The following is a 10,000-nucleotide window of genomic DNA, read 5'->3' as shown; positions in this document are numbered from 1 at the left end:
CACACAGTGCTGACTCTGCCCATGTCAAACACTACAGTGTGCAACCCAAGGGGACTCAGGCACCCCGCCCGCCCCCTAGGTGCCTGTGAACAGGCTTTGTATTTTTATTTCTCATCATCAAGTACACCGCCAGGTGAAACTTTGTGATTTTTTTTTTTGCTGCTCATAAATACAATTTTCTTATTTGTAAAACAACGGAAGCAACCTGTTGGCGCTCGCACGGAGAGGAAATGCCGACCGGCGTGCGTCGCCTGCGTTCAAAAGGGTTCTGGGCACGCACACAGTGTTGACTCTGTCCATGTCAAACACTCTATAGTGTGCAACCCAAGGGGACTCAGGCACCCCCGCCCCAAAGGTGCCTGTGAACAGACTTTGTATTTTTATTTTTCATCATCAAGTACACCGCCAGGTGACACTTTGTGATTTTTTTTGTTCATAAATACACATGTATATATATATTTGACACTTTGTCATTTTGTCTGTTCTTTTCGCCACACGCCATGTTTATTAAACCAGGGTTACCACCGGTCTGGACCCTGGCCGATATTTCAGACCGACAACGGAGTTCGGAAAGCCCGCACAAATTCATCTTAAATCCTCATATAGGACTTCCGAGAGCTCTTTGAAAGGTATTCTATTTGAAAACGCTTACCACCCTCAAAGTCGCACTTTTCTGGGCATTTTTAAAGTGTGACCGTTGTCTGAAAATGTTCTGAAAATCGTGTCCCCGAAAATCTCCGGGTACCCCGCCAACCTCCCCTGCCAACAATTGCAACCGTAAGGTCGGGCGGTAGGCCTACCGTCCAGGAGGCCCCAAAGCCCGCAAAACGCCATTTTGCCATTTTCTCATCGGGACTTCCGAGGGGAACTCATTAACGAGCTCCAGGAGTGGTATGCCAGAAATTGCAACTTGACCCGTCGCCGGGCACACCCGCTACTCTCTGCGGGAATACCCCCACCGGGTGCCGGGTAAAGGCCTCGGATCTGACCTCATGGACTTCCGTCTGCGCACGGATTTTGCTCTCGCGGGCCCAAGAGCCACTTTCCACGGCCTACCAACGCAATCCGAAGTGCATTGGCCAACCATTACAACGGGAAACACTTTGCCTCTCCGCCAGAGACTAAGTCCAATTGGTTAACCATTTCTCAGGAAAACACTTTGCCTCTCTGCCAGAGACTAAGTCCAATTGGTTAACCATTTCTCATGGCCGCAATTTGCCTGCTGTTCACAGACTAAGTCCAATTGGTTAACCATTTCTCAGGAAAACACTTTGCCTCTCTGCCAGAGACTAAGTCCAATTGGTTAACCATTTCTCAGGAAAACGCTTTGCCTCTCTGCCAGAGACTAAGTCCAATTGGTTAACCATTTCTCTTGAAAACACTTTGCCTCTCTGCCAGAGACTAAGTCCAATTGGTTATGCATTTCTCGTGAAAACACTTTGCCTCTCTGCCAGAGACTAAGTCCAATTGGTTAACCATTTCTCGTGAATACACTTTGTCTCTCTGCCAGAGACTAAGTCCAATTGGTTAACCATTTCTCGTGAAAACACTTTGTCTCTCCGCCAGAGACTAAGTCCAATTGGTTAATCATTTCTCAAGGCCACAATTTGCCTGCCGTTCAGAGACCAAGTCCAATTGGTTAACCATTTCTCTTGAAAACACTTTGCCTCTCTGCCAGAGACTAAGTCCAATTGGTTAACCATTTCTCGTGAAAACACTTTGTCTCTCCTCCAGAGACTAAGTCCAATTGGTTAATCATTTCTCAAGGCCACAATTTGCCTGCCGTTCAGAGACCAAGTCCAATTGGTTAACCATTTCTCTTGAAAACACTTTGCCTCTCTGCCAGAGACTAAGTCCAATTGGTTAACCATTTCTCTTGAAAACACTTTGTCTCTCCGCCAGAGACTAAGTCCAATTGGTTAACCATTTCTCGTGAAAACACTTTGCCTCTCTGCCAGAGACTAAGTCCAATTGGTTAACCATTTCTCGTGAAAACACTTTGCCTCTCTGCCAGAGACTAAGTCCAATTGGTTATCCATTTCTCTTGAAAACACTTTGTCTCTCCGCCAGAGACTAAGTCCAATTGGTTAACCATTTCTCGTGAAAACACTTTGCCTCTCTGCCAGAGACTAAGTCCAATTGGTTAACCATTTCTCGTGAAAACACTTTGCCTCTCTGCCAGAGACTAAGTCCAATTGGTTAACCATTTCTCGTGAAAATACTTGGTCTCTCCGCCAGAGACTAAGTCCAATTGGTTAATCATTTCTCAAGGCCACAATTTGCCTGCCGTTCAGAGAAAAAGTCCAATTGGTTAACCATTTCTCTTGAAAACACTTTGCCTCTCTGCCAGAGACTAAGTCCAATTGGTTAACCATTTCTCTTGAAAACACTTTGTCTCTCCGCCAGAGACTAAGTCCAATTGGTTAACCATTTCTCTTGAAAACACTTTGCCTCTCTGCCAGAGACTAAGTCCAATTGGTTAACCATTTCTCAGGGGCTCACCGAGGGCAATCTGTAACGTCTCGCGGGCCCGGGGGCCCCTTTGCACGGCCTGCCAATGCAATCCGAGCCGCACTGTCCTTCGTTTGGTTAACCATTTCTCAGGGGCACACCGAGGGCACCCTGCATTGTCTCGCTGGCCCGGAGGCCACTTTGCACGGCCTGCCAACGCAATGCGAGGTGCTTCGCCCTTGGCCGCCTTCCCGGCCGGCTTCGGGACGTTTCGGGGGCTCTCACCGGGGCAAATCCGGTCCCCCGGGCGATTAGGAGGCCTCCCCGGGCAGGCCCGGGCTTCAGGCCGCCGCTTTTCCATCCCGGCCGAAAGAGGCGAAAAATGCCGAAAATGGCCAAAAATGGCCGCCGGCAGGGCCTGTCGGTCGGTTTGGCGGCAGCCTGGGTCGGTCCCTGCAGACCTGGAGGCTCGAGAAGGTTTTTGGCGATGTCGACCGATTCTCGATTTGCCACTTCCTACTATTCTGCAGGTACCCCGCCAACCTCCCCTGCCGACAATTCCAACCGTAAGGTCGGGCGGTAGTCCTACCGACGAAGAGGCCCCAAAGCCCGCAAAACGCCATTTTGCCCTTTCCTCATCGGGACTTCCGCGGGGAACTCATTAACCAGCTCCATGAGTGGCATGCCAGAAATTGCAACTTGACCCGTCGCCGGGCAGATTCGCTACTCTCTGCGGGAATACCCCCACCGGGTGCCGGGTAAAGGCCTCGGATCTGACCTCATGGACTTCCGTCTGTGCACGGATTTTGCTCTCGCGGGCCCAAGAGCCTCATTGCCCGGCCTGCCAATGCAACCCGAGGTCCATTGGCCTCATTGGTTAATTATTTCTCGAGAAAACACTTTGCCTCTCCGCCAGAGACTAAGTCCAATTGGTTAATCATTTCTCAAGGCCACAATTTGCCTGCCGTTCAGAGACTAAGTCCAATTGGTTAACCATTTCTCTTGAAAACACTTTGCCTCTCTGCCAGAGACTAAGTCCAATTGGTTATCCATTTCTCTTGAAAACACTTTGCCTCTCTGCCAGAGACTAAGTCCAATTGGTTAACCATTTCTCGTGAAAACACTTTGCCTCTCTGCCAGAGACTAAGTCCAATTGGTTATCCATTTCTCTGGAAAACACTTTGTCTCTCCGCCAGAGACTAAGTCCAATTGGTTAACCATTTCTCTTGAAAACACTTTGCCTCTCTGCCAGAGACTAAGTCCAATTGGTTAACCATTTCTCGTGAAAACACATTGCCTCTCTGCCAGAGACTAAGTCCAATTGGTTAACCATTTCTCAGGGGCTCACCGAGGGCAATCTGTAACGTCTCGCGGGCCCGGGGGCCCCTTTGCACGGCCTGCCAATGCAATCCGAGGCGCACTGTCCTTCGTTTGGTTAACCATTTCTCAGTGGCACACCGAGGGCAATCTGTAACGTCTCGCGGGCCCGGGGGCCCCTTTGCACGGCCTGCCAACGCAATCCGAGGTGCTTCGCCCTTGGCCGCCTTCCCGGCCGGCTTCGGGACGTTTCGGGGGCTCTCACCGGGGCAAATCCGGTCCCCCGGGCGATTAGGAGGCCTCCCCGGGCAGGCCCGGGCTTCAGGCCGCCGCTTTTCCATCCCGGCCGAAAGAGGCGAAAAATGCCGAAAATGGCCAAAAATGGCCGCCGGCAGGGCCTGTCGGTCGGTTTGGCGGCAGCCTGGGTCGGTCCCTGCAGACCTGGAGGCTCGAGAAGGTTTTTGGCGATGTCGACCGATTCTCGATTTGCCACCTCCTACTATTCTGCAGGTACCCCGCCAACCTCCCCTGCCGACAATTCCAACCGTAAGGTCGGGCGGTAGTCCTACCGACGAAGAGGCCCCAAAGCCCGCAAAACGCCATTTTGCCCTTTCCTCATCGGGACTTCCGCGGGGAACTCATTAACCAGCTCCATGAGTGGCATGCCAGAAATTGCAACTTGACCCGTCGCCGGGCAGATTCGCTACTCTCTGCGGGAATACCCCCACCGGGTGCCGGGTAAAGGCCTCGGATCTGACCTCATGGACTTCCGTCTGTGCACGGATTTTGCTCTCGCGGGCCCAAGAGCCACATTGCCCGGCCTGCCAATGCAACCCGAGGTCCATTGGCCTCATTGGTTAATTATTTCTCGAGAAAACACTTTGCCTCTCCGCCAGAGACTAAGTCCAATTGGTTAATCATTTCTCAAGGCCACAATTTGCCTGCCGTTCAGAGACTAAGTCCAATTGGTTAACCATTTCTCTGGAAAACACTTTGCCTCTCTGCCAGAGACTAAGTCCAATTGGTTAACCATTTCTCTTGAAAACACTTTGCCTCTCTGCCAGAGACTAAGTCCAATTGGTTAACCATTTCTCAGGGGCTCACCGAGGGCAATCTGTAACGTCTCGCGGGCCCGGGGGCCCCTTTGCACGGCCTGCCAATGCAATCCGAGCCGCACTGTCCTTCGTTTGGTTAACCATTTCTCAGGGGCACACCGAGGGCACCCTGCATTGTCTCGCGGGCCCGGAGGCCACTTTGCACGGCCTGCCAACGCAATGCGAGGTGCTTCGCCCTTGGCCGCCTTCCCGGCCGGCTTCGGGACGTTTCGGGGGCTCTCACCGGGGCAAATCCGGTCCCCCGGGCGATTAGGAGGCCTCCCCGGGCAGGCCCGGGCTTCAGGCCGCCGCTTTTCCATCCCGGCCGAAAGAGGCGAAAAATGCCGAAAATGGCCAAAAATGGCCGCCGGCAGGGCCTCTCGGTCGGTTTGGCGGCAGCCTGGGTCGGTCCCTGCAGACCTGGAGGCTCGAGAAGGTTTTTGGCGATGTCGACCGATTCTCGATTTGCCACCTCCTACTATTCTGCAGGTACCCCGCCAACCTCCCCTGCCGACAATTCCAACCGTAAGGTCGGGCGGTAGTCCTACCGACGAAGAGGCCCCAAAGCCCGCAAAACGCCATTTTGCCCTTTCCTCATCGGGACTTCCGCGGGGAACTCATTAACCAGCTCCATGAGTGGCATGCCAGAAATTGCAACTTGACCCGTCGCCGGGCAGATTCGCTACTCTCTGCGGGAATACCCCCACCGGGTGCCGGGTAAAGGCCTCGGATCTGACCTCATGGACTTCCGTCTGTGCACGGATTTTGCTCTCGCGGGCCCAAGAGCCTCATTGCCCGGCCTGCCAATGCAACCCGAGGTCCATTGGCCTCATTGGTTAATTATTTCTCGAGAAAACACTTTGCCTCTCCGCCAGAGACTAAGTCCAATTGGTTAATCATTTCTCAAGGCCACAATTTGCCTGCCGTTCAGAGACTAAGTCCAATTGGTTAACCATTTCTCGTGCAAACACTTTGCCTCTCTGCCAGAGACTAAGTCCAATTGGTTAACCATTTCTCGTGAAAGCACTTTGTCTCTCTGCCAGAGACTAAGTCCAATTGGTTAACCATTTCTCAGGGGCACACCGAGGGCAATCTGTAACGTCTCGCGGGCCCGGGGGCCCCTTTGCACGGCCTGCGAATGCAATCCGAGGCGCATTGTCCTTCTTTCGGTTAACCATTTCTCAGGGGCACACCGAGGGCACCCTGCATTGTCTCGCGGGCCCGGAGGCCACTTTGCACGGCCTGCCAATGCAATCCGAGGTGCTTCGCCCTTGGCCGCCTTCCCGGCCGGCTTCGGGACGTTTCCGGGGCTCTCACCGGGGCAAATCCGGTCCCCCGGGCGATTAGGAGGCTTCCCCGGGCAGGCCCGGGCTTCAGTCCGCCGCTTTTCCATCCCGGCCGAAAGAGGCGAAAAATGCCGAAAATGGCCAAAAATGGCCGCCGGCAGGGCCTCTCGGTCGGTTTGGCGGCAGCCTGGGTCGGTCCCTGCAGACCTGGAGGCTCGAGAAGGCGTTTGGCGAGGTCGACCGATTCTCGATTTGCCACCTCCTACTATTCTGCAGGTACCCCGCCAACCTCCCCTGCCGACAATTCCAAGCGTAAGGTCGGGCGGTAGTCCTACCGACGAAGAGGCCCCAAAGCCCGCAAAACGCCATTTTGCCCTTTCCTCATCGGGACTTCCGAGGGGAACTCATGAACCAGCTCCAGGAGTGGCATGCCAGAAATTGCAACTTGACCCGTCGCCGGGCGCACTCGCTGCTCTTTGCGGGAATACCCCCACCGGGCGCCGGGTAAGAGCCTCGGATCTGACCTCATGGGCTTCCGTCCTCGCACGGATTTTGCTCTCCCGGGCCCAGGGGCCACTTTCCCCGGCCTTGCGAAGGCAATCGGAGGTGCTTCGCCCTCGAAACCGCCTTCCCGGCCGGCTTCGGGACGTTTCCGGGGCAAATCCGGTCCCGCGGGCGAAGGGGAGCCTTCCCCGGGCACGCCCGGGCTTCAGGCCGCCGCTTTCCGTGACCTACCGAAAGACGCGAAAAATGCCGAAAATGGCCAAAAATGGCCGCCCGGCACGGCCTCGCGGTCGGTTTGGGGGCAGCCTGGGTCGGTCCCTGCAGACCTGGAGGCTCGAGAAGGCACTTGGCGATGTCGACCGATTCTCGATTTGCCACCTCCTACTATTCTGCAGGTACCCCGCCAACCTCCCCAGCCAACAAATCGCAAATGCCGATCGGCGGGTGACCGTCCGGTAGTCATGCCGACGAAGAGGCACCTAGGCCCCGCAAACGCTTCCAAATCCGACCCCATCCCGGACCGGTTCTTTTTTAAAAAAGGCTCCCAGGACTCCGGATTTTTTCCTGCCGCACTCGGGACCACCCGACGGACACGAAACCGGGAACCTTTCCCCGGTCCGACCCTCCTCGGCCCGGCCAGCCGACGTCGAAGCGGCCGACTGGTTAATGATTTCACCCTGCTCCGACGTGACGCGTTTTCCAACCGCGCATGCGCGGCTCTGCCTCCCGAACCGCCCCCTCACGTGGGGGCTCTGGGTCCGCCCCCCGGCAGCCATTTCCTCCTGCCGGTCCGTTATTTTACGCCGTTTTTCGCCCTCCAGCCCTGCCGGAATGCTGCCTGCTCGCTGGTTAACCATTTCGCTCCCTGCACTTCGGCTTCTGCCCTGCTGGGGAAGCCCGCTGCTGCCTCTAACCGTACTCACGGGCGGGCGGCTCTGCTGCGCGGCCTCCGGCCACGCCCCCTCACCTGGTTTGCTGGGAACCCGCCCCCGGCAGCCTGTCAGTCGTGCCGGTTCGGTCTTATCGGCCCTTTTTGCACCTTCCCTGCCTGCTGGCATGCTTCGGCTCACCGGTCAACCGGTTCCCCGTTCTCCACTTAGACTTTTGAGCTGCGGGGCTGGTCTGCCGCGAACTGCACCCGTATTACGGGGCGGGCGGCTCTACTGCCCGTACGGCTGCCCTGCCTGTTAACTGGTTAACCGTTTCCCCGTCCACTACTTCGTCCCTGGACCTGCCGGTGTGTTCTGCAGCTAACTGCACCCGTATTACGGGGCGGGACGCTCCGCTTACCGGCCGGCTGCCATGCCTGCTTAACTGGTCAACCATTTACTCACATATACTTAGCCCCTGGAGCTGCTGGGCTGGTCGGCGCCCTAACTGCACCCTTGTTGCCGGGAGGTCGGCACTAATTGCCGGCCGGCCGGCTGCCCTGCCTGCTAACTGGTAAACCCTTTACCCACATGTACTTAGCCCCTGGATACTGATGGGCTGTTCTGCACCTAACTGCACCCTGATTAGCGGGCGGGCGGCTCTAATTGCCGGCCGGCTGCCCTGCCTGCTAACTGGTTAACCATTGACCCACATGTACTTAGCCCCTGGAAACAGAGGGGCTGTTCTGCACCTAACTGCACCCTTATTAGCGGGCGGACAGGCGGCCGGCTCTAATTACCGGCCGGCCGGCTGCCCTGCCTGCTAACTGGTTAACCATTTACCCACATGTACTTAGCCCCTGGAAACTGATGGGCTGTTCTGCACCTAACTGCACCCTTATTAGTGGGCGGACAGGCGGCCGGCTCTAATTACCGGCCGGCCGGCTGCCCTGCCTGCTAACTGGTTAACCATTTACCCACATGTACTTAGCCCCTGGAAACTGATGGGCTGTCCTGCACCTAACTGCACCCTGATTAGCGGGCGGGCGGCTCTAATTGCCGGCCGGCTGCTCTGCCTGCTAACTGGTTCACCATTGACCCACATGTACTTAGCCCCTGGAAACTGATGGGCTGTCCTGCACCTAACTGCACCCTTATTAGCGGGCGGACAGGCGGCCGGCTGTAATTCCCGGCCGGCTGCGCTGCCTGCTAACTGGTTAACCATTTACCCACATGTACTTAGCCCCTGGAAACTGATGGGCTGTTCTGCAACTCACTGCACCCTTACTGGCGGGCGGACAGGCGGCCGGCTCTAATTACCGGCCGGCCGGCTGCCCTGCCTTGCTAACTGGTTAACCATTTACCCACATGTACTTAGCCCCTGGAAACTGATGGGCTGTTCTGCACCTAACTGCACCCTTATCACCGGGCGGGCGGCTCTAATTACCGGCCGGCCGGCTGCCCTGCCTGCTAACTGGTTAACCTTTTACCCACATGTACTTAGCCCCTGGAAACTGATGGGCTGTTCTGCACCTAACTGCACCCTTACTAGCGGGCGGACAGGCGGCCGGCTCTAATTACCGGCCGGCCGGCTGCCCTGCCTTGCTAACTGGTTAACCATTTACCCACATGTACTTAGCCCCTGGAAACTGATGGGCTGTCCTGCACCTAACTGCACCCTTACTAGCGGGCGGGCGGCTGTAATTAGCGGCCGGCTGCCCTGCCTGCTAACTGGTTCATCATTTACCCACATGTACTTAGCCCCTGGAGCTGCTGGGCTGGTCGGCACCTAACTGCAGCCCTATGGCCGGGAGGTCGGCTCTAATTACCGGCCGGCTGCCCTGCCTGCTAACTGGTTAATCATTTACCCACATGTCCTTAGCCCCTGGAGCTGCTGGGCTGGTCGGCACCTAACTGCACCCGTAATGGCCGGGAGGTCGGCTCTAATTACCGGCCGGCTGCCCTGCCTGCTAACTGGTTAACCATTTACCCACATGTACTTAGCCCCTGGAGCTGATGGGCTGTTCTGCACCGAACTGCACCCTGATTAGCGGGCGGGCGGCTCTAATTGCCGGCCGGCTGCCCTGCCTGCTAACTGGTTAACCATTTACCCGCATGTACTTAGCCCCTGGAGCTGCTGGGCTGGCCGGCACCTAACTGCACCCTTATCACCGGGCGGGCGGCTCTAATTACCGGCCGGCCGGCTGCCCTGCCTGCTAACTGGTTCACCATTTACCCACATGTACATAGCCCCTGGAGCTGCTGGGCTGGCCGGCACCTAACTGCACCCTTATCACCGGGCGGGCGGCTCTAATTACCGGCCGGCCGGCTGCCCTGCCTGCTAACTGGTTAACCATTTACCCACATGTACTTAGCCCCTGGAAAATGATGGGCTGTTCTGCACCTATCTGCACCCTGATTAGCGGGCGGGCGGCTCTAATTGCCGGCCGGCTGCTCTGCCTGCTGACTGGTTAACCAT

The sequence above is a fragment of the Cetorhinus maximus genome, unplaced genomic scaffold (assembly GCF_964194155.1).
Source record: "Cetorhinus maximus unplaced genomic scaffold, sCetMax3.hap1.1 HAP1_SCAFFOLD_795, whole genome shotgun sequence".
In the NCBI taxonomy this organism is placed as follows: Eukaryota; Metazoa; Chordata; class Chondrichthyes; order Lamniformes; family Cetorhinidae; genus Cetorhinus; species Cetorhinus maximus.
This window is presented reverse-complemented; position numbering follows the sequence as displayed.